Source organism: Ananas comosus, linkage group 6, assembly GCF_001540865.1.
Source record: "Ananas comosus cultivar F153 linkage group 6, ASM154086v1, whole genome shotgun sequence".
NCBI classification, from domain to species: domain Eukaryota; kingdom Viridiplantae; phylum Streptophyta; class Magnoliopsida; order Poales; family Bromeliaceae; genus Ananas; species Ananas comosus.
In genome coordinates this window covers 2792690-2815917 of record NC_033626.1, presented here as the reverse complement: position 1 = coordinate 2815917, position 23228 = coordinate 2792690, and the positions used below count along the sequence as shown (strand labels likewise).

The 23228-nt window shown below is 40.5% G+C and overlaps 1 long non-coding RNA gene across 3 annotated transcripts; it reads left to right on the top strand.

The window, feature by feature from the left end:
* On the top strand, positions 4852-6675 carry LOC109711940. Of its 3 annotated transcripts, XR_002216723.1 has the most exons (4): positions 4852-5125; positions 5223-5312; positions 5452-5496; positions 5787-6675. It is a non-coding gene; the product is annotated as an uncharacterized LOC109711940 (long non-coding RNA). The 3 variants fall into 3 exon arrangements; XR_002216722.1 differs by having other exon boundaries at positions 4852-5312; XR_002216724.1 differs by having other exon boundaries at positions 4852-5339.

The window sequence follows — 23228 nt, the reverse complement described above, 5'->3', positions numbered from 1 at the left end:
CTTCAAGAAGCTCATCGTGCACCTTATGCTTTACATCCGGGAGGCACCAAGATGTACAAGGACTTGAAGCTTCTACATTGGTAGCCCGGGATGAAAAAGGACGTTGGCGAGTTTGTAGCTCGATATTTAACTTGTCAATAAGTGAAGGCTGAGCACCGAGTACCCGCAGAAAAACTTCAGAATTTACCGATTCCCGTTTGGAAGTGGAAAAAGATCACCATGGATTTTGTTATGGGGTTGCCTCGCTCACAGGTCGGGCATGATGCTATTTCGGTGATCGTGGATAGGTTGACGAAATTGGCTCATTTTATACCTATTCACACGATTTGGACAGGAGAGAAGCTTGCACAAGTGTACCTGGATGAGATTGTGCGACTTCACGGGATACCTACTTCGATAGTTTCAGATCGAGACCCCCGATTTGTATCTCACTTTTGGAGGAGTCTGCAGGATGCCTTGGGCACGCGTCTGGATTTTAGCATGGCTTTCCACCCTCAGAGTGATGGGCAATCGGAGCGCACTATATAGACTCTTGAGGATATGCTTCGAGCATGTGTGATAGACTTCCAGGGAGGATGGTCTCAGCACTTACTGATGGCGGAGTTTGCTTATTACAATAGTTATCAAGCAAGCATCAAGATGGCACCCTTCGAAGCACTTCATGGATGAAAGTATAGATCGCCACTTTATTGGAGTGAAGTTGGCGAGAGATTGGATTTAGGCCCTGATGTGCTCTAGAAAGGAGAGGATAAAGTTTGCATTGCTCGGTAGCGTTTGTTGACGGCTTAGAGTAGACAGAGGAGTTATGCCGATAGGCGTCGACGAGACTTGGAGTTCCAGATTGGAGATCATGTCTTCTTAAAAGTCTTGCCAACCAAAGGGATTAGAAGATTTGGTATTCGGAGAAAGTTGAGCTTCCGATTTATTGGACCTTCTGAGATTTTGGAACGTGTGGGCCCGGTAGCGTATTGACTTGCTCTACCACCGAACCTATCGGGAGTACACAATGTCTTTCATGTATCGGTCCTTCGGAAGTACATCTACGATCCAGCCTATGTTTTGGATGCTTCACCATTGGAGCTGAGGGATGATTTGAGTTTTGATGAGCAACCTGTTAGAATTTTGGCTCGTGTGGTGAGAAAGCTATAGAACCGTGATATTCCTTACGTGAAGGTATTTTGGAGCAACCACGATGAACGCGAGGCCACGTGAGAGTTGGAAAGCGCACTGCAGGAGCGCTGTCCCCATCTTTTTCAGATGGAGTCTTGAGGTACTTTGCTTTTTAGTTTCGCGGACGAAACTCCTTTTTTAGGAGGAGAGAATGTAACACACAGGGCTTTTGTAAATTGCGAGGTTCGAGTGTTTGATCTGTGTTTTGAGTTTTTCCAGGTATTCTGGACGGCTGTTGATGGTGTTCCGACCTATGACTCGCACCCCGAGAATCGAGGATTAAAACTTGGCACTAAAACCTCAAAAGTGCAGATTTTGAATTGCTCTCAGGTTTGACTCTGTAGGGCTGAGTACCGGTACTGTATCGGCGGAGTACCGGTACCCAATGCATTTTCCCACCTGGCAGAGGCTCGGTTTGCGCAGACTGCTGTTTGGTACCGGTACTCATTCCCCTCGTACCGATACGCAGTGCAGACTACAGTTTTGCAGTTTTTGATGTGTGTTTTTGTTATTATAGCAACACTACAAATACCCCACACCCCCTCTTGTGTTCCCTAAGCTTGGAACAGAGGAGAACTAGGTAGGGAAGCCCTCCTCACCTTCTCTTTGAATTTCTTTCTCTTTTCTTGGATTTTTAGAGGATTAATCACCTCTTTTGCTTTTCTTTGGCTTTTTGGTGACATTTTCACCATGGGGAAGCCTTGGAGCTTAGAGTCGAGCTTGTTGGAGGGGAGAACATCAACTCTAGCACCTTCCTAGCTAGGTTTGGGACTTCAAGAGAGGTTAGTATCTATGATCTTTCCTTTGGTTCATGTTGTGGTAGAGTTTTTGCTTATAAACCTAGAAATGAGAAATCTAGGGTTTATTTGGGAATTTTGGATTTGTAACTTTTGGACCCTAATTGATTGGTTTAGAACCTTCCTTTAGGTTGGATTTGAAGGGTTCTAACTCTTATTTGGAGATTGAGAGGGACTTTCACTATACAAGGTGAGTTTTGCCCTTTTCTTGGGTTGGTTAATATTTGATCTTAGGGGTGTTCGTTCATTGTGTTTAACTCTCTTAGTATTACCTTTACGGAGCTAGGAGGCTGTAACGACCCAGCCCACTAGCAATAATAACTCGTTAGGCCTAGCCAACAACCCAAAATGCTTAAGCCCAGTTATTATTATTAGTGTCTAAATCTCTTATAAACCCAATAACAACCCCATTCCCATCCTATGTGGGACTATTGGGGTGTCACAGAGGCTAGTGAACACCTTCGTTCGCGCAAACGAAAGGGTCGCAAGGAGTTCTTGGTGGATTTGACCTCACCGAAATGGGTGAACTCCCCCTATGCTATTTTACTTGTTGTAAAAATAGAAATTCATGCATATTCATTCTAGATAGGGCATATGTGAATTTTAGAATGCTTAAAATACATGTACTATATTTCATAAAAAATCACCTCTATTTAGTAGAAAGAGATTTGTGTATTGTACTCATGCATGGGAATAGCATTCTTTTATGTGAGTTGGAATCATGTTTCATGAAATGAAAATAACTAGAATAATATACTCTTAGACATAAAACTCATGCTTGACATAGTAGACAAAAATGCCATAAAGAGACATTCAACATAGTGAATGGTTAAACTTCTACATGATGACATAGTGATAGGCCTTTGGGTCACTAGCTTTTATACCATATTTTAGATATGATGACATTGGACTTGAGACAGATGATTACGCTTACTTGCCATTGTGCTCATTCGCACATACTTGTGAGGGTCGCTCCCCACAAGTCGATAATCCGGAGATAGCCATCGCGATATATGCTCGCCTATGCGGTATTGGGTGCCGAAATGGGATGCCGTGGGGGAGGCTCATTCTTAGGGTGGGAATGTTGGCTACCACGGGTCCATTAGGCACGGCGCAAGTCGGACTACCTTATGTAGGTCCTATATGATTTGGAACAATGTTGAACTAAAATGCAAAATGGACATTAGACTATTTGTAATGTTGACATTCTACTAGTCGCATTGTGGACATCATGCTACTTATATATGTGTATGCTCATTCATGTTAGAATAGCAATTATACTTGTGTAGATTCATGCTAAGTAGAGGCATAGTAGTTTAGCAAGTTTTATTCATTTGTTCATTTCTTTTAAATGTTAGAACTTGCTACTTATGCCTTCATCGCCTAGTGGTGTATTTCGCTGAGATCAGCGGTTTGCCCACTGGGAACTATTGACTAATAGTTCTCACACCCTCTGTTTGTTATTTTTATTTCAGAGCCATCCGCACCGGGAGAGGCTCGGGATCGTGGAAAAGGGATCGCATCTAGCTAGATAGCGAGGAGTATTTTCATTAGGTGGTTCGTCTCTCTATTTTTGTATATATTGTAGAGAGTAAGTGTTTTTGTCTCCATGTGTAGAGACCACTATTTTTGTATACCCAACACTTATAGTTGGATCCTATTAATGTACTACTTTATGCTTTACTTTAGTGGATTAGCTCTTTGATATTCTGCTTGTCATTAGAATCTAGTTGTTATATTCATGCTCTGATATCCCTAGTTGTTTGTTCATTATTGCTTTTATTATTACATTGTTGTAGACGCCTTATATGTTGTAGACATATGGCGGGTCTGGACACGCACCGGACGGGCTTTCGCTGGGTCCCGGGGCGTGACAGTGCTATCTTATAATTTGCTGCTAGTAGGAGCCTTTTATTTTATTGGAAATTTAGGATGGATTCGGTTTTCCTTTGGTAATGTGATTAATTAGAACTATTTGAAACATACGATTACATAGTACAATTTATTATTAAATGGTACAACATACTATAGATTTGTGTGACATACAATCAGATAGCCTACCATTTTAAATCATGTGGCACTATTTTCTAATATTTTATACTATCTATTAACCTCTATTAATTCCTATATTAGCTATCCACATGTCATATGAGCCTTAATTATGTGGGACCTGTCGTGGGTCTCATCTGCTTGTGTTTTCTCTTGAACTTGTTTCTTTTTTGATCCATAGACTGGCTTCTCTTCTCATAATTGACCTGGCTCGGTTTATTATTTCACCTATATTATATTTGCTTAAGAGTGGGAATCGGTATTTTGGTAGATGTGGGACCCGTCGTGGGTTCCATCTGTTAGTGTTTTTTTCTTGAACCAGTTCCTCTTTTGATTCATGGACCGGCTCCTCTTCTCATAATTGACTCAGATCGGTTCATTATTTCACCTATATTATTTGCTTAAAAGTGGGAATCGGTATTTCGTACATTAGATTAGTTACTCTTTTATTCGATTCCTCTTTTTATCTCTGAACCGGTTTAAATGGGAACCAGTGTTTCTTAATGCTTTATTGAACCAGTTCCTTTTTAAACTTTGAACCGGTTTTTATTTCTTTTTTATTGAACCGGTTCTTTTTTTTATCCTTGAACCAACTTGGTTCTATTTGTTGTTCTTTTCATGCTTGAACCGATTCAGCATATTTTGCTTGAATATGGGACACATTTGTTGGTGTTTCATCTATTTTATCAATTTTTAATTGAATCGGTCTATCAGTTTTTCCTATTCCTTTAATGAACCGGTTCTTCGTTTCTATTTTTTTGAACCGGTTCTTTTTTCTATGGACCGACTAGTTTCCATTGGTGTCACTTCTATCGTATGCTGCCCTCTCCGGAGTTTCATTAAAGCCTTTTGTTGACGCCGCATCAACCCCGTCGCCGCTTCGATCCCCTCTATTCCTAACCCCGCCGCTTCGATCCCATCTATTACTCCCTCCGCCGCTTCGATCCTGTCGATTGCTCACCCCTATTGCCCAAAAATTGGATCTGGTTCTTGATTGCTTGTTCTTCCTTCGTCATCTCGATTTTGTTTCCCTGTTGCTTCGATCCCGTCTATTAATCGCTTCGCCGCTTTGATCCTGTCGATTGCTCCCCCTACTGACGAAAAAATAGGTTTGGTTCATAACCACTTCTACTTCCTTCACCGCCTCGATTTTGTTTTCCTGTTGCTTACGAAGGGTTGTTTCGTTCTATTTCCCTTGCCTGTTAGAGCCTATATAATCAGTCGTCCATCATTCCCCCTATGCTATCGCAATAATCTGCTCCTCTAAGAGGACATTCGACGTTGCTCGCCGCACAGGTGGCTCTAATTCATCTGCATCCACTGGTTTTCCCCTTCGATTAATATTCTTCCGCTCGTTTTACATTATTGCAGTTTATTTATTCAACTTCACGCATCAATTTTTTTAGCATTTGCTTTGTTTTTTTGCCCTGTGCAGTGGATGTTGTTTTCTTGCCTCTTGGGATCGTTCGACTTTGAAATGGTAGGCACTCCTGAACAGATTAATTTTAAATATAAGTAGTTAATTTGAATTACTCACTATGTGTATATTTTTGTTATATAAAAAATGAAAATACAGTGGAAATCTGAAATTGATATGTTGTGAACATTTATTATTGAACCGAATATGAAAACTATATGAAATGACATACACAAATATAATGGTTCTTCTATTGATCATTGAAAGAGAAAAAACAAAGCATATTAGTGTACAAACATGTAATTTTTCTCTTAGATATCAACCTACGATTGTTCCTCCTATGTTGTCACTAGGTGTTCTATTGTAGCAATGGCATCGCCTATTACTGTTGACATCAACTATCGCCGGCTATTGCATAGTATCTGTGTGAAATTTTTGCTTTCTCCTCCAAGGTATGGAATCACTTTAGGTGCCGATGACCGCTTTTGTTCGTATGTGGATGTAGAAGTTCCCAGGTGTAGTCGCTTTATGGAGATCATTACATGTTGGGGTTCGCCGTCTACAAATGCGAACCATTCTAAAGAGGATGTAGCTCGAGTTGCTGTCGGGAAGCTAAGCAACAAGCTCTCTTTCGAGATTAGGGATGCTAATTTTGAAGAAAAAAAATATTATAAGAACTTATATGAATGTGTTTAACAGGAATACAGAGATCTTCGAAATGAATATGAGATGCTTAAGATGGAGCATGGTGTCCTTAAGAGGTTCTACAATTCTTTAGTGGATGAAAAAGAAAGTATGCTTGCTGATTGGAATGAAGTTAAGAAACACCTTGATAAGTGTTCCATCTTATTAAATCAACCCAATGTTGATTCGATGGATGCAGAACCATCGGTGTTTGTAGGGGAACATGGAACAATGATTGAAAAACGTGTGCTGGAGACTGAAGGTGGCATAACAACTGATAAGTCCGCTGAAGAAAGTGATAAAGATCCCAATGCACCTCCTGGCTATTACCGGAATTAGGACTAAGTCCTCTGTCTTTGTTATTTTGGGTTTGGGGTTTGAAGTCAAGTTTGTTTGTTTGTTTTATTGTTTTCTTCTTTTTTGTTGTGGGGACTAATATTGTGATACGAACATGTGTTGTTTGTATAGTTACTCATATAAACTTATTTAAATAAGGAATTGCCATAAAATACCTTTTTGCTCTTTGTGGAAATTTACTATGTTGCACAAATTAATCTATTTAGATCCTTCTACTATTTTTGTTATTCTGCTGTTGTTACCAGTTATGCGTTTTCTTTCTTTTCCTTTAATATTTTATTATGAACTTTGAGTTTACATTTGCTGGTAATTCTTCTGCTACATTTTAGGTTTGTTTATGTTAATTTTTCACCTATGATTCCTCTGCTGGTGATTCTTTTACTTACAGGTTTTTTTTTTATACATGTCTTATTTTATTTAGATTTTCATGATTTTGTTTAAGTAATTCATGTGTCCGCACTATCCTTTTAAATTGAATATAGGTATATATCATCGTGATTGTTGTCAATATGAATTTTCATATTTCAAGGTCTTGCCCTTTAGGTTTTGATCCGAGTTTTAGTCTTATAATATCTAGAAGTCTGTTTTATATTACCAAATAATGGTGGATAAGTATATTACTATCTAAACATTTTTCGCAGTTTTTACTTAACATCTTCGGTTTGCTTTGTATTTTGCCGGCCGCATCGCGGGGGTTACTACTGTCACGCCCCGGGACCGGCAGAGGCCCTCCCGGTAGCGCGCCCAAACCCGCCATATGTCTACACATATAAGGCGTCTACAACTACAGCGGAAATAAAGAAAGAGAACAAAAGAATCTAACGATATCAGAGCAAAGAAAATAACTAAGTTCTACATAGAGGGGTAAGTATAAAACTGAAATCCACTAATAAAGCCATAGAGTAGTACAAAGGAAATCCCAAATACAAAAACTAGACATAAAGAGTATATAGGTGGTCTCTCTATACATGGTACTCAAAATCTCTCTCTCTCTCTAATTCAAAAAAAAGGAAAGAGTAAACCACCTAAGCTCACAAGTAGCTTCCAGCTAACTAGCTACGCGACTCCCTTGCCGCGATCCCGTGCTTCCACCGGTGTCGAAGGCTTTGAAAAAACATCAAGAAAAAGAGGGCGTGAGAACTATAATTTATAGTTCCCAGTGGGCAATTACTGACCTCAGCTCAATGCACCATTAGGCCCCAAAAGAAAAGGGTAAGTCCAAAAAGCAACAATAATAATAAATGAATTGCATTTATGGAAGTATGATTAAAATGCTGAACTACTATGTCGCAAATAAACATGATGTCAAATGTGTTGTACATCTATTTTATCAAAATAAAGTATGTCCAAGCATGACTAATATGTCCCAACATAACGAGCAAGTAGGTCTCATGATCCATTATATCAAGGTATGATGAATATGCTCTATCATGGCAGCAAAGTATACTATGATGCAATAAATAAGGCTATCATGTATACTACAAGTCCCAACACTATGCTATAAGCATATCAAGGTAATCAAACTACTAAGCCTATCTAGTAGTGATAGTCATTTTCCGGTTCAATGTCATTGTTTCCAATATGTTCTAGGACCTATATAGTGTAGTCCAGCTTGTGCCACCTAAGTGTCGGTGGTAGCTCCAGCATTCCCACTTAAGGAATGAGTGCCGGCTTGTAGGGAGCGACCCTCACAAGTATGTGCGAATGAGCACAAATGACAAACAAGCGTAATCATCGTCTCAAGTACCCAATCATCATGACTCTAACATGGTAATAGTCACTAGCATCTCAATGATCTAGCTCTAGGTCACGATGTGAAGTTCCAATATTTACTAAGTTTAGTGCCTCTTTATGACACTTAGACATTTTGATGTACAAGCATGTTCTAATTCTCTCTATGGCTCTATCCACTAGGTTCACACATAACCCGAGCTCAATGCCGCTTTATGACATTAGCTAACAATTTCACATGTCAATCTAGTCTAATGCCCCTTTATGGCATTATAATAATTTCATGTCTAACTAGGGTTTAAGTCCAATGGCACTTTACATAGATCAATTATACTATATAAACAGGAACCCAAGTCTACCATAAGAATGCTAATGCACACATAAGCCTCATATGCAAGTTCCCTAGTTTTTAGGGGTCCAAAAATACAATATATGTAACATAGGCATTTTAAGCATTCTAAAATTCATAATAAATACATTTATCATGGAAATGCATGAATTTCTACTTTACAAAGTATAAAACATCGGATATGAGAATTTCTCATATGCTAGGCTAGGTCAAACCCACCGAACCGTCTCGAAACCCTTCGTTTCGCCGAACGGAGTTGTCCACAANTCATGGAAATGCATGAATTTCTACTTTACGAAGCGTAAAATATCGGATATGAGAATTTCTCATATGCTAGGCTAGGTCAAACCCACCGAACTTCGCGCAACCCTTTGTTTGCTCCAACGAAGATGTCCACTAAACTCCTAGCACCCTAGAAGCATCAAAAAGTGAGCTACAAGAAGTAAACGAACAACTTCTAGCTCAATCATTAACCTACCAAGCAAAATGGCCAAAATCTCACCTATAGTGTAGAAATCCCTTCCCAAAGCTCAAATGGAAGCTAGATCTCTCCCAAAGCAACCTAAACCAAGGTTCTAATCTAATTAGATTAGCTCAAAAAGTCCTAAATCAAAAAGCCCGAAATAAATCCTAGATTTTCCATTCTAGGGTTTCATCTCAAGAAATCCAATAAATCATGAATCAAAAGCTAGAATCATGTTGCTAACCTCTCTAGAGATCCAAACCAAGCTTGCAAGTGAGCTAGGGTTGAAGTTCCTTCCCCCAACAAGCTTCAAGCCAAGCTCCAAGACCTCCCCAAGGATGGAAATACCACCAAGAAGCAAAAAGGGACAAAATGAGGTAATTAATCCTCAAAAATCTCCAAAATATCCAAGGAAAATCAAAATGAGGGAATGGAGGGGCTCCTCACTTTGTTTCCTCTGATCTCAAGCTCAAGGAAGCAGTAAAGGGGCGTGGGTGGTGTTATTGAAAGTCACAATTGCAAAAACACCCCTGCAGTTTAAACTGCTCAAAATCTGCCACTGTGTACCGGTACAATGCCCCGCGTACCGGTACATCTCCCACAAAAACGACAAACCCGAACCTCGGGTTGGCTGGGAAGCGGTCTGTGTACCAGTACACGAGCCCGTACTGATACAACCATCAACCCTATATCGGTACAGCCATCAACCCTGTACCGGTACACGGCCTGCTGAAGGCTACCCGAGAGCTGACCAAAAATCTGACTTTTCGGGTTTTAGTGCTAAGCTTTAAACCTCACTCCTCGGGATTCAAACCATAGGTCGGAACACTGTCAACGACCCACCAGAAAGTCTGAAAAAACTCAGAACACATCCAATCACTCGAACCTCGCAATTTGCAAAGGTCCAGTGTGTTACACCTGTCCCCGAGAGCACTCCTTGCTGTCTACGCGCGCGGGGACCGGTTTTCCCCCGAGGGATNACGAACCCTGTACCGGTACAACCATCAACCCTGTACCGGTACAGCCATCAACCCTGTACCGGTACAGCCTGCTGAAAGCTACCCGAGAGCTGACCAAAAATCCGACTTTTCGGATTTTGGCGCTAGGCTTCAAACGTCAATCCTCGGGATACGAGCCATAGGTCGGAACACTGTCAACGACCCACCAGAAAGTCTGGAAAGACTCAGAATACAACCAATCACTCGAACCTCGCAATTTGCAAAGGTCCAGTGCCTTACAACTACACTAGTTTTATACAGTATAGTACTTATCAAATAATGTAATATTTTTTTCTACTTATGCTGTAAAGAAGTGAATTCTCGAAATCCGAGAGTTGGACTTCGTCCAGGATCGACTACTTGTCGTATACGTTGGCTTCGAAAAAGCCGGAGTGGTACGAAACCCAAAAAGTGTATCAGAGTTGAGTCCACGAGAGCAATAGTGCAAAATCTGCAGTTAGCAGATTCTGCTCTCAGGGACCGGTCCCTGGCGGGAGGGACCGGTTCCCGTAGCTGGGGGTTGCGGCGGACGTGTGATGCAACCGATCCCCAGGCCAGAAGGACCGGTTCCCGTACGCGTAATCTGGCTGAAGGCTCTCCGGGACCGGTCCCTCCAAGCGAAAAGTGCCTAGACAGGGAGGATCGGTCCCTCCGCGCGAAAAGTGCCCAGATAGGGCAGGTTGAGAGAGGCAAAGTGGAGAGGCTTAGCTGCACTTGTTACATTAGATGAGAGTATCAGAGAGAAAGGTTCTCTCTCTCTCTCTCATTTACTCCCAAACACCCCTCTCTCTCTCTCTCTCTAAGCCCTTTCTCTCTCTCCCTCTCTTGAAGCAAAGTAGGAGGAGAAGAAGAAGAGGAATAAGAAGAGGGAGGAAAAGGTGGAGAAGAAGAAGGAGATTAAAGAGAAGGCCTTGGACACCTCCATCTCCCTCTCCTCTTTCCTTTGGAGCTAGCACTAGAGGTAAGCTCTAAACCCTAACATGGTATAGCCTAGGGTTTTGGGTTTTTGGCTTTTGAGATGAGGTCAAATGGACCTCTAGCACCATTAATGGTGGATTAGAGCTAGAGGTTAGGGTTTCATGGTGCTTTTGCATGATGTAAACCCTAGGGCTCCAAATTGGGGCTTTTCTTGTTAGAGGGTTTTGATCTTATTTGAGGGCATCTCAACCTAATTGGTGGGTGTCTAAATGCGTTGGCGAAGTCGGAATTACAATTCGTCGAGCAGATAAAAAGATATTGACAAAACAATATTGAATGAGCTTCGTTTCTACCTAGGTGGTGGAGACCTCATCGTAAAGCACACCGAATAGCATTTCCGAACCCTCCACATCATCAAAAGGTGGGTGGTGTCATCCCGAAGCAACCGGGCTCCTTTCTATGTCTTAGCATTTATGATTTGCATCTCTTGCATTTTGCATTGTAGGATTGCATTGTAATTTCCATTCCTTATGCTTGCTAATGATATCAATGTATGAGTACAAGTGCATGATTATGGCTAGATGAGGATTGGGTCTTGACATTTGAATCCTATAGTGCTGAGGAAAAGAGATGAACTCGATGAATGCAAAGATATGATGAATGGTATATGACTTAGTGTAAATAACACTAGAGACATGTGAGCTTAGGGATAGGTGGATTCCCTAGAAAATGACTTGTTGTATAAACACATGATGTGGCCAAACATAGTATTTGGACATAGGGATAGGTGGATTCCCAAATGTTTTGTAACCCTAAAGGTTAGGGTAACCCTCGAGGCGAGAGGGTTGATCATACTCACAGTCTGTTTATACTTGTGGTAGTTGCTCCACCCGAGTCTTCGTGCACTCCGGAGTTTGGTGCGAGAGGGACGAGTTGATGTCCTGTAGACGGCCCCAGGTTTGAGAGCGAGGTGCGTCTCCTTACCATACGAGGTTTGAGGTGAGTCGTTGGCGAACCCAAGTGGATCGCCAAGGATTGATTGAACAAGAGTATAGTATTGTTAATTGAACATGGCTTATTGGACATTATGGTTGGACATGGTAGCATAGTAGTTGACATTTCACTATATGATACATGCATGCATGATACAGGACTTTGGGCATAGTAGCATAGTTTTCCTATTATGTCATTTACAACTTTGATATCTATTTATCTATCTACCTGCTTTTGCCCACTCGGACCTAGTGGGGAGATCGGCGGAGTCGGCGGCCGAACCCACTGGAAACTATGGACAATAGTTCTCACCCCACTTTGTTCCAGGGCCTAGTACCAGTTCGCCGGGCGAGGACCGCGGTAAGGGCATCGCGCCCGAGCAGTAGTATGTAGTAGCTTTCCTTTGCATTAGCACACCTATGTATTTGAGAGAGATTCATGTAGGTGAGGATTTGGAGAGCTATGTATTTTGATGGTACTAGTAGACATGTATTCATTTTGGAGAAAAATGTAAACGTAAAGGAATATTATGTAATGGCTAGTAAAACTCTCTTTATTTCACTTGTTGTTTATTCGTGATTCTTGCTCTTTGTTGTTGGCACTGTTGTGCCATGTTGATCGTGTATGTACGAATTTATTTATCCTGGGCAAATTCTTGTACATGATAAAGTCGTGAGCCTTGGGCAGACAGGGGAGGTGCTGTCCGTTTGGCGTCTGTTCGACGCGCTCGAGCCGTGCCAAATTGGTAGCGGACTCGGGGCGTGACATATGCAATATTTTGTCAAATGTTAAATGTATTTTTAAATTGTTTAATATTTTTTTAATAAAGTAAAAAAAAATGAAATAGAAGAATAAGTAAAAGAACAAGCTTTAAGAAAAGAAAAAAGAAGACGTTGCAGCATGGTAAATAGCAGTTGGACGCGGCAAGCAAAGCCTCAGTTAATCCTGTCCTTTCTTTTCTTCTTATTTTTGCCCTTGCCTGCCAAGTCCCCTTCCAAGCAAATCAGCAACAATAGAAACAAAAGGAAAAAGAAAAAGAAATCCAAATAGTCGTCGCTTCTGAAGAGTCTTCTTGCTTTTAGCATGAAGAAGAGTTGGCAGAGTTGTTCACTTCGGCAACAAGGGACGAGCTCGTGGGGTGGGCAGTGTGCATAGCGGTGTGCCATAAATTTGCAGTGCTCACGATACACCTCAGCATCGACTACCTTCACCACTGCTTCTTCGTCCTTGGCGGTAGTAGTGGAGAGCTAAAGGTAGTGTGCGGAAAGTAGCTGTAGATGGGGCGGCTTGCTGGAGGTAGAGGAAACGGTGCCGCTTTTGTCACGCCCTAGATTGTAGCGGAATTCGGACTCGCCAAAAGATCTGTCGTGTATATGGGAGGTCCCGCGCAGACGAAGCATCAAAATCTGCAACCATAAATATCAATGTAGGAAAAAAAAAACTAACATATATATAAAAACAAACTGTACATATATCCACCAATCCATATTAGATACAAAATCCATAGATACCAAAGAGGAAAAAATAATAATACATAGATAAAACATACGGTACATATTGTTGGATTTTATTGCATTTTTGTGATTTAAAACTTGTTAGCTTCTTGGGCAGCCCAATAATTAATGGATCATGCTTTGGAGCCTAACTAAAGTATTCATATGTGAGGTTTAGTCCCACATTAAAAACTAAAAGGGTGTTGTTGGTATTTATATATCCCTTTATTCTCAAGCTAGTTGCTTGAGAGAAAATGAGAGTTATGCTCTCGTTTAAACACACACATGGCACGAGCACTAGCAGAGCAGGGCTGGGACGGGCGGGCGATAGCGCGCGCGGTCTATACACCCGGTTTATTTTACTTTATTTTAATCCTAATTCTAATCATAATCCGTATCTCGTATAATCTTAGGCTTATCTTGTTCTACACGGAATTAATGCGTTGAAGTAAGATTCTTATCTTGGTTATATACATTGGAGAAGGTTGCGTGAGTTCAACCAAGAACCCGAGCATACCTAATAGCTAAACCCTACCACGCCATTGATCTTTTGCGCCGATTTTCGCGAGCTTTCTTTGCTGGATCTGAAGCTTGTTGGGTTCGTCTTGCGCCACCTTGAAAGCATGCCGAGGGGGTGGAATGTGGTCATTATATCGCTGGAAGTAGTTGCCGGGAAGCCTCGTACGTGGAGGGGCAATTTTGCTTCTAGGACAGTGCTATGCACCCCTCGATCCACAGGCCTTTTCTAATCCTTTTCTTTACAGTATTTATTATTTATTTTCTTCCTCGAATCTTTTCTAAAACCAAAATTAAACTTTCGAATTATTTTAAAGAATGTTTTAATAAAAGATCAGAAAGATTTTCCAACACATATATCCACAAATCCAAAATAGATACCAGAGCCGAAAAAAAACATAATATAACAGATGAAAACATACTATACATACATCCACAAATCCAAAATAAATACAAAATCCATAGATACCAGAGCAGGATAAAACTAATACATGGATAAAACATACTGTACATACTTTTGCAAATCCAAAATAGATAGCAGAGTAGGAAAAAACTAATAGATAAATGAAAACATACTGTACATATATCCACAAATTCAAAATAGATACAAAATCCACCTCCCAATACTGAAAAATAAGTACATCACATATGTACATTATGTATCCCAAACACTAAAGTCCATCGGGTTCACTGCTAGCATAGGCAGCCTGATAGGAAATGTTATCTATCCAGCAATTCTCTTACCTCAATAAAAACCAACAGCAATAGATAAAAGATCAACAATAGAGGGCGTGAGAACTACTAAACGAGTAGCCCTCAGTATGTAGCACCATCGACGACAACGACCTACTTAGTAGATCTAACAGAGGCATAAGTAATGCTGTAGAATGAAAGCGGAGTATGTAAATAACTGCAGGAATGAGTCTACCACTACCATACCTCTAAACTATATCTATAGAAATGAATGCATCATGAATGCTATGCATCAACTAGCTACAATACTGCTGAAATATATTCAATCAATCGACTAGGCCAAAGGTCCAGTCAAACTCACGTGAGCCTTACTTTTGATCCCTACCAAAAATCCGATGAGTCGTTGGTGTGAAACAAAATAACATCTATCTACTAAATCAACTCGCCAATTTTCAGAGTGGCACTCAAGGAGAGCGATCCGCTCAAGGATCAAAATAATGACAACCTCGATACAATCTAATGCAACAGTAATGTCCGGTGCAACCATGCATATAGACCCATGACTAGCAAGAATCATAGAATGTCTATAATCCAATGTTGTAACGACCCAGCCCACTAGCAACAATAACTCGTTGGGCCTAACCACCAGCCCAAAATGCTTAAGTTCAGTTCTTATTACTAGTGTCTAAGTCTCTTATATACCCAACTACATCCCCATTCCTATCCGATGAGGGATTATTGGGGTGTGATAGACTCCCCCCGTTAAGGCCTTGACGTCCTCGTCGGTCTAATCACACACACAGCCCAAAATCACCAAGCGATATGAGACTCGTCTCGCTAGCCTTGTCATCCAGACCCTGGCATAGCCGGTCACTTTGCCATATAGACTCCGACATAGCCTATCACCTTGTCTTTCAGACCTTGGCTCAGCCGAGACTCGCCACACATTTTCGACTGCTGATTGGCTCTGATACCAAATGTAATGACCTAACCCACTAGCAATAATAACTCGTTGGGCCAACCACCAGCCCAAAATGCTTAAGCTCAATTATTATTATTAGTGTCTAAGCCTCTTATATACCCAATCATATGTCCATTCCTATTCGATGTGGGATTATTGGGGTGTGACAGATGTTGCTTTAATGTCCAGGCACAAGAGCATAACGACACTACCCATAACACACCCTGCCTAAACCCAGACACTATAGAGAAGTCCATCTGATGCACTGTGCCCACTATATAATATTCAGATTTACATATATATAGAGGTAATGTAATTGTTGTTTCAATTCAGCCAAATGACGACTAATTGGAATTACAAGAATGTAGTAATGTACTACTATGACAAAATTAATAGGAATTTTATGTCTACTCAAATATAAACAACTTATCTCTAGGTTCAGAGAATGTCAATTTGGTGTAAATGGCATATACAACATAAATGAGGAGTTCGATGTATTCGATGAACTAAACCCATCTTTGCTCCAGTAGTGAAGAAGAAGACCTCTTCATAGCTTAGGAATCTAGCAACGGATTTCGACAACCTTAAAAACTAGCCAAAGATCTATCATGATAGCTGAAATCCAAGAACATTACCAATTTGCAATTCGGCTAATCAAAAATTGGATTATCTCAAAATTAGCTCAACCTACCTCACTATCTAGCTAAACTAAAGCAATTTCAGCTCTCAAGAAGGAGAATACATCTACACTAGGAGAAATCCAATCCTCACCACCCCCACAAACTAGTAAATTCACCGCTAGAACAACCGAAATCTAAAATTTACTAAAATTGCACTTCGGTTAACAAAATTTGGGTTCAATAAAAAAAATAACTCATACCTATACTGGGATAGGAACTGTTACATACCTGACTCAACGCAACCCGTTGATGATGATACTTCGCTGAAACGCGGACGGCGTTGGGGATGATGGGTTCCAATTATGGCCGCTCACAATAAATCAGGAATGCAACACAATAATTTAATGTAAGGAAAAGAGAATAGAGAGGATAAGAGAGAGAGATGATAAGAAAAGAAGAAGAAGAAGAAGAGAAGAAGAGAGAATTAGGGTTGAGAGTAGAGATACGAGATGGAGAAGAAATTATCATAAATTCTCATTACTTGTTTTTAGAGTTACAATCTGCCTTTTATTTTCCCCTAGAAAACAAATATCTAATTCCTAAAAGAGGCTGTGAGTTCAAGCCAATGGGCCTCCATATCTGCGACAATTGTGGTGCTAATTGGGCGCTGATTGGGTCCCCGGCCCAAGAATGCATGCTTCGGGTAAGTGGTGCCGGATCCACTTTTCTTCGCACTATCCGCAACCCTGCGGGCCCTGGGTTCGCTATTTCATTCCGACCCGAGACTCGGACCATCCGACCCGCCTACAAGTTGTCAAGCTGTCGGATGATCCTAGTCTCCCTGTCGGTACGCCCAAGGTCCAGATCTCCATTGCTCCACCAACCTTCCCCTCTCACGCCTTCTCGCCTGATTTTCGCTCCAACCGAAGGGCTTTCGACTCTCGCTTCGCCTCCGAGTCTAGGATGTCAACATTGAAAAGCTAAGACCCTACCTGATCCTCTTATTTACTCTGTTATGCAATTACTTGACTCCTGCTTCAACTCCTAATCCCTAACTGTACTTGGCAGATGTAACAGGAACCAACCACCCACACCCACTTCTCAGCTCCAAATCAAGCTGAGAAATCACTAAAAGTCCAACTCCAAATAGGAAATTCACTGCAATAAAAAAATCTAACGAAATCTCAATTATGTTCCAAAATTTCAATTAAACTTCAAAATCAGCTCAACTAATTAGTAATCTACTTGAAAAAAGTGAAATCCTAGCTTCTCCTTCTTAGATGATCCACCAACAAGTTCCAAATTTATAGCTCGAAGCTTCCATTCTAACAACTAATTAGTTAAACTTTCACTACTGCTGCTGGTGTCTCTGCTCTAGCCTGTAGGGATGAAGAAGGAGAAGAAGAAGGAAAATGTATGTAGAGAGAAGCAGCATTAGAGTTTTCTAGTGTGGATGAGTGAAAAGAGTGAGATGCGGACGCAGGAGAGCTATTTATAGAGGAATTTAAGGAATAGAATGAGCCCTCAAATCAAATAGATTAAACCTATGCCTCAGCAAAAATCCCAGGTTTCGAACACCCGTAACCACTTTCGGGCGTCAGAAACACTTCGTAATAACATCTGAATAAGAAGTAGGCATCGATTGAGAATTTTACATTCACAGAGCATGCGCCTAAGTCATTAACAACCACCCGACTAGTGTACCCTTTTATGGATCTTATGAATCACGTCTTCAAGCTTTTCCTTGACCAATTTGTTGTGGTCTTTATTGACAACATTTTAGTCTACTTCCAAAGCGATGAAAAAGATGAAAAATTTCTAAGAAAAGTCTTAGAAGTTTCTGGGAGAGTAAGCTATTTGCCAAACTAAAAAAGTGCTAATTTTGACTCCGAAAAGTTGCATTCTTGGGGCATGTGATTTTCAAATTTGGGATTTCGATGGATCCCAAAAAGGTGGAAACAATCAAAATTGGTTCTAACCGACAAGTATTAGTGAAGTCCAAAGCTTTATTGGTCTCACGAGGCATTACCAATAGTTTGCGGAGGAATTTTCAAAAATCGCCACACCACTTACGCACCCTACTCATAAGAGTGACAAGTTTATTTGAAGGGAGAAATATGATAAAAGCTTCCAATGGTTGCAGGACAAGTTGACATCGGCTTTAATTCTTGCTTTTCCTATGGCGGGGAAGGTATTCATGATGTGCAATGATACATCACAAAATGGTCTTGGGGGCGTATGTATGAAAAAATTATCCTATCCATAACCTAGAGTTGGTTGTGATGATTTTTGTCTTGAAGTTATAGTAATACTATCTATATGGTAAACATTATGAGATCTATAAGCACCACAAGAGTCTCAAATACTTATTCATCTAGAAGGAATTGAACATGAGGTAGTGCAAATGGTTAGAACTGTTAAAGGATTATGACATCACCATCTTGCATGACCCGCAAAAGGCAAATGTGGTGGTGGATACACTAAGTCGAAAGCCAATAGAGAACCTCTCAATGTCGATCACAAACCAAGTGTTGCTATAGAAGAAGATGCAATAGTTCAAGTTAGAAGTTGTTGCACTTGATGCCTCGGTGAAACTCATGACACTTAGAGTACAACCAACATTATTGGAAAGGATAAAATAAAGCAAATATTACATGTGAAACTCCAAAAGGTGTGATCCGACTTGGAGAGTTGGTGTGCAAAGGGGTTTAGCTTGGACCCTAATAGAGTCTTGCAATTTTAGGGTAGATTGTGTGTACACTATGACCCGAAGATCTAGCAAGAGATCATAAGAGAAGTACACTATTCCCTATTTATTTATTTCGTATGATCAGGATCCAGATGGAGTGGCACCAAAATGGACAAGAATTTGAAAAAATATTATTGTTGGCATGGAATGAAAGGTGATGTTGGGTGCTATATGGCATAATGTTTAGTGTGCTAACAAGTAAAAACTAAGAATCAACTTTTAGCAGGTAAGCTGGAAAGTTTTCCTATGCTATTTGGGAGTAGGAGAATTGTCACGACCCGCAACCGCCAATTTGGTCAGTTGGGACACGTCAAACAGACGCTGAACGGACAGCACCTCCCCTGTCCGCCCAAGGCTCAACAACAAGGTCATGTACATTATTGTCGCCTAGGATGACATACAACATACATGAAGCACCTCAAGTGCGATACAAGTAAGAGCAAGAATCACAAGTACACATACAAGTGAACAAGAGAGAGATAGATCTAACTATTACAACCATTCAACATTTATATATTTTATTACATTTACATCTCCCAAAATGAATACATGAGTTTTACAATTTCACCTTGTCATACATGCTAGCTCTTCAAAATACATCATCTAATAGCCATGTACACGAGGGTACTCTAATGCAAAATAGGAAAAGCTACTAGCTAACTTAGGGCGCTATGCCCGTACCACGATCCTTGCTCGGTCCACTCGAGCTCGGCAACAAGGTGGGGTAAGAACTATATAAATATAGTTCCTAGTGGGTTCGGCCGTCGACTCCGCCGATCTCCCCACTAGGTCCAAGTAGGTGCAAGTAGATAGATAGATAGATGGATAGATAGATATTGGAATTAAACTGCAAGTATAATATGAATCCTACTATCATGCTACTATGCCTCAATCAATATGAATGCATGAAATCTATAGTAATAATGTCAACTATCATGCTACTATGTTCAACAAATTATTCCATTCATATGTTCACCCAATCACTCGGCTAACCCAAAGGTTCGCCCACGACTCACAGTGCAATCCCATAGGTAAGGAGACCCTCCCGCTCGCAAACCCGAGACCGTCTGCTGGACAAGTACGTTAGTCCATTATGTGATGACTCCAGAGCTCACTACTTGGGTGGAGCGATCACCTCAAGCAAATACAGACTATGTGAGTATGATCCAATCCTCGCCAACTGAGAATACCCTACCATCTAGGGCTAATCAACAATACGGGAATTCAACTATCTCTAATTTTCATGTTTAAGTGTTCCATCTACACTAAGTTCACATGCAACTTGTCATTTCTAGGGGAATTCACCTATCCCTAAGTTCATTGCATCAAAGTGTTTCATCTATACTATATTCATCATGCAACTCGTCATCTAAGTCATTTACATTGTTTAAATGCCACTCGTTATAACCTCGGATACCAACACGGTTAAATGGACCTTGTCCAAACGTTCTTCTCGCCAGGCTTTGGTCATTTTGACCAAAAGTGGTTTAATACGACGAGGATCCACTTTCTTACAAGAATATTTCTATGGCTTTCATTACGGGCTTGCCCTGATCATAAATAAGTGACAATGCGATTCGGGTGGTTGTAGATCAATTGACCAAGTCGACTTATTTTCAACCGATCCACACAATTTGGTCGAGTGACAAGTTGGCACAGATCTACATTGATGAAGTTATGCACCTCTCTTGAAATGCTGGCATTAGTAGTTTCGGATCGGGATTCCCAATTCGTGTTACAATTTTGGAAGATTCTACATCTGGCTCTCGCGACACGCATTGATTTCAGCATGACGTATCATCTTTAGAGTGATGGTTAGTCGGAGAGAACAAATCAAATTCTCAAAGATATGTTGCTGGCATGTGTCCTTGACTATGAAATCGGATGGCTCCAATATTTGCCAATGATCGAATTCCCTTATAACACTAGTTTCCAATCGAGCATCAAGATGACACTTTATGAAGGATTCTATGGAAGAAAAATGCCGATCTCCATTACATTAGAATGAAGTTGACGAGAAGTCTACTTTAGGCCTGGATATATTGTGAAAAGCTGAGGAAAAAGTTCGCATAATGCGTCAAATGCGACGTATAGTGAAAAATAGACAAAGTTCTAGTGAAAAATAGTAATTGATACAATTTATATAATTTAAATTGTGTCTAGAGAGTGTTGAAGTATTTTTGACATGAAAATGGACTTTGAAAAGCAAAATCTGCTAAACGACAGAATTACTGTTAGTACTGGCACTAGAGTAGAGTATTGGTACTTGGTTATGAGATGGTTGGGAGAGCTTTCAATTTTCATGGAACTCACTGGAGTACCGGTAATGAAACATGGAGTATCGGTATTGAAAATAAAGTATCAGAACTAAAGTTTGCTGTACTGGTACATAATAGAAAGTAACAAATTTCAATGCTTGGATTCTACAGAACTGCTCGGTTACTGATACACTTAAGGAGTGTACCAGTATTGATGCCCTTTATTAATACACAACACTGCGAACTCTCAGTTTATATTGGTTGCCAATAGTAATGTTTGGGAGGTTTAGTTACAAATGTGCTATTTTTATACATTCCCCTCTCACAGCCAAGCTGCCCCCCAGTTTCATTGCTCTCTCTCACATTCTTTACTTTCTCTCTATAAAAGGTGCGGGGTGTGTCGAGACAGGTGTTGAGACGTCTGAATTGGTCCTATGGGACTCCTTCTTTGTCTTTCCCAATGGTGTGACCTACGTGAAGACGAGTGCAATTGCCACCATGATACCCTTAGTGGTATTCTGCACAGGTGGTAGAGGAGTCAGTTCTTGACTTATCTACGGAGCTTCCATTGCTGTGCGATGAACTCATGGAGCTTCTTGATCTATTTCTCTTGGTGTAAGGAGGCTTTAGTTTGTCTCTTGACCACATCAATTAGCGTAGTTATTTGGTCTTGTAGCTCCCAACCTCCACTCGAGTTAGAGTGCTTAGGTGTCTCAGGTTGTGTTGATGTGGACCTCATCTTGGGTCGCCCCAGTGGTGCCATTGCTATCCTGCAAGACAACGACATCAGCAACAACTTAGCCTAAAGCTTTTAGCTTAGTCTTAAATGCATCATATAAAAAGAAAATCCTATTAAGTGAAAGTCCTTGAGGGACACCCTCTTTCATTACCTACATCATGAAAGTCCTTGAGGGACACCCTTTCTCAATTACCTACATCATGTTGTCGACTGCCAATGAGATTATCCAAAGAATGAAAGCAAACATCTCCCTTGATCAGTCCGTAACATTTCATTGGGAACACCATAAAATCTAATTATTCATTTTCGCCAAAATTCATGCTTACTCATGTTGCTAAGTTAGTAGAGTCATCCTATAAGGTTTAAGGCTCACCAAAACCACCTAGAAATATCTTTAGGATCTAATACCACTCCTATCTGTCACGTCCCGAGAATGGGCTCCCTCGGGCACATGCAACAAACCCACTGAAAGGGCAAGATTCTCCACACCCGCACGAAGCAGAAATATATACCAATCTATACCACACATAAGAGATATGGATACAGCAAAGCATCAGAATAATTAAACTTTTAATTAGAACTAGTACATTCCAATATTTTTGAGTATACAACACTCGAACCAAATGCTACATGTTTTTTGCTTAAACAAAAAAGGCTATTTTCGCTAGACCAATCTATAGACAATCTAGCTTATTCGCGATGCCCTTGCTCCAATCACGTGCCTCACTGGTGGAGGATGGCTCTTAAAATCAACAGCAACCATGGGGTGAGTATTTGAAATAAATTTTCAATGGGTGCAACTATCGAAAGTAATGCTCTACACTCACTCGTTCTAAAAGAAGGCATTAGTAGGATAATAATAATAAATGGAACTACTAATATTACAATAAGACACAATAAAATACAACTATTATGCCTCATTTGAAACAACAAGATGTCATAATGATATATTAATATCATCGGCCTGCATGATTGCCCCACCTTATTTCTTATCTCTATGAACTTTTGGTTTGGTTTAACTTCTTTGCTAAACACCTCATAAAAAGTCAAAGGTAATCGGAATCCCTCTAATCGGTAGGCACTTGGGGTTAAATGCAATAGACATCCGCAAAGTACAGTATAAAGAGTCAGGAGTAATCGGCATTCCCCATTTTGACATTAGCAGTTGAGGGAATTTGGTATCTCCCATTATGACAATTCCAAAAGGTCACAACTTGTATCTTTAGCTTACACCCTAAATTTCTATATCCTCTAGGGTTATCTACTAAGTTCA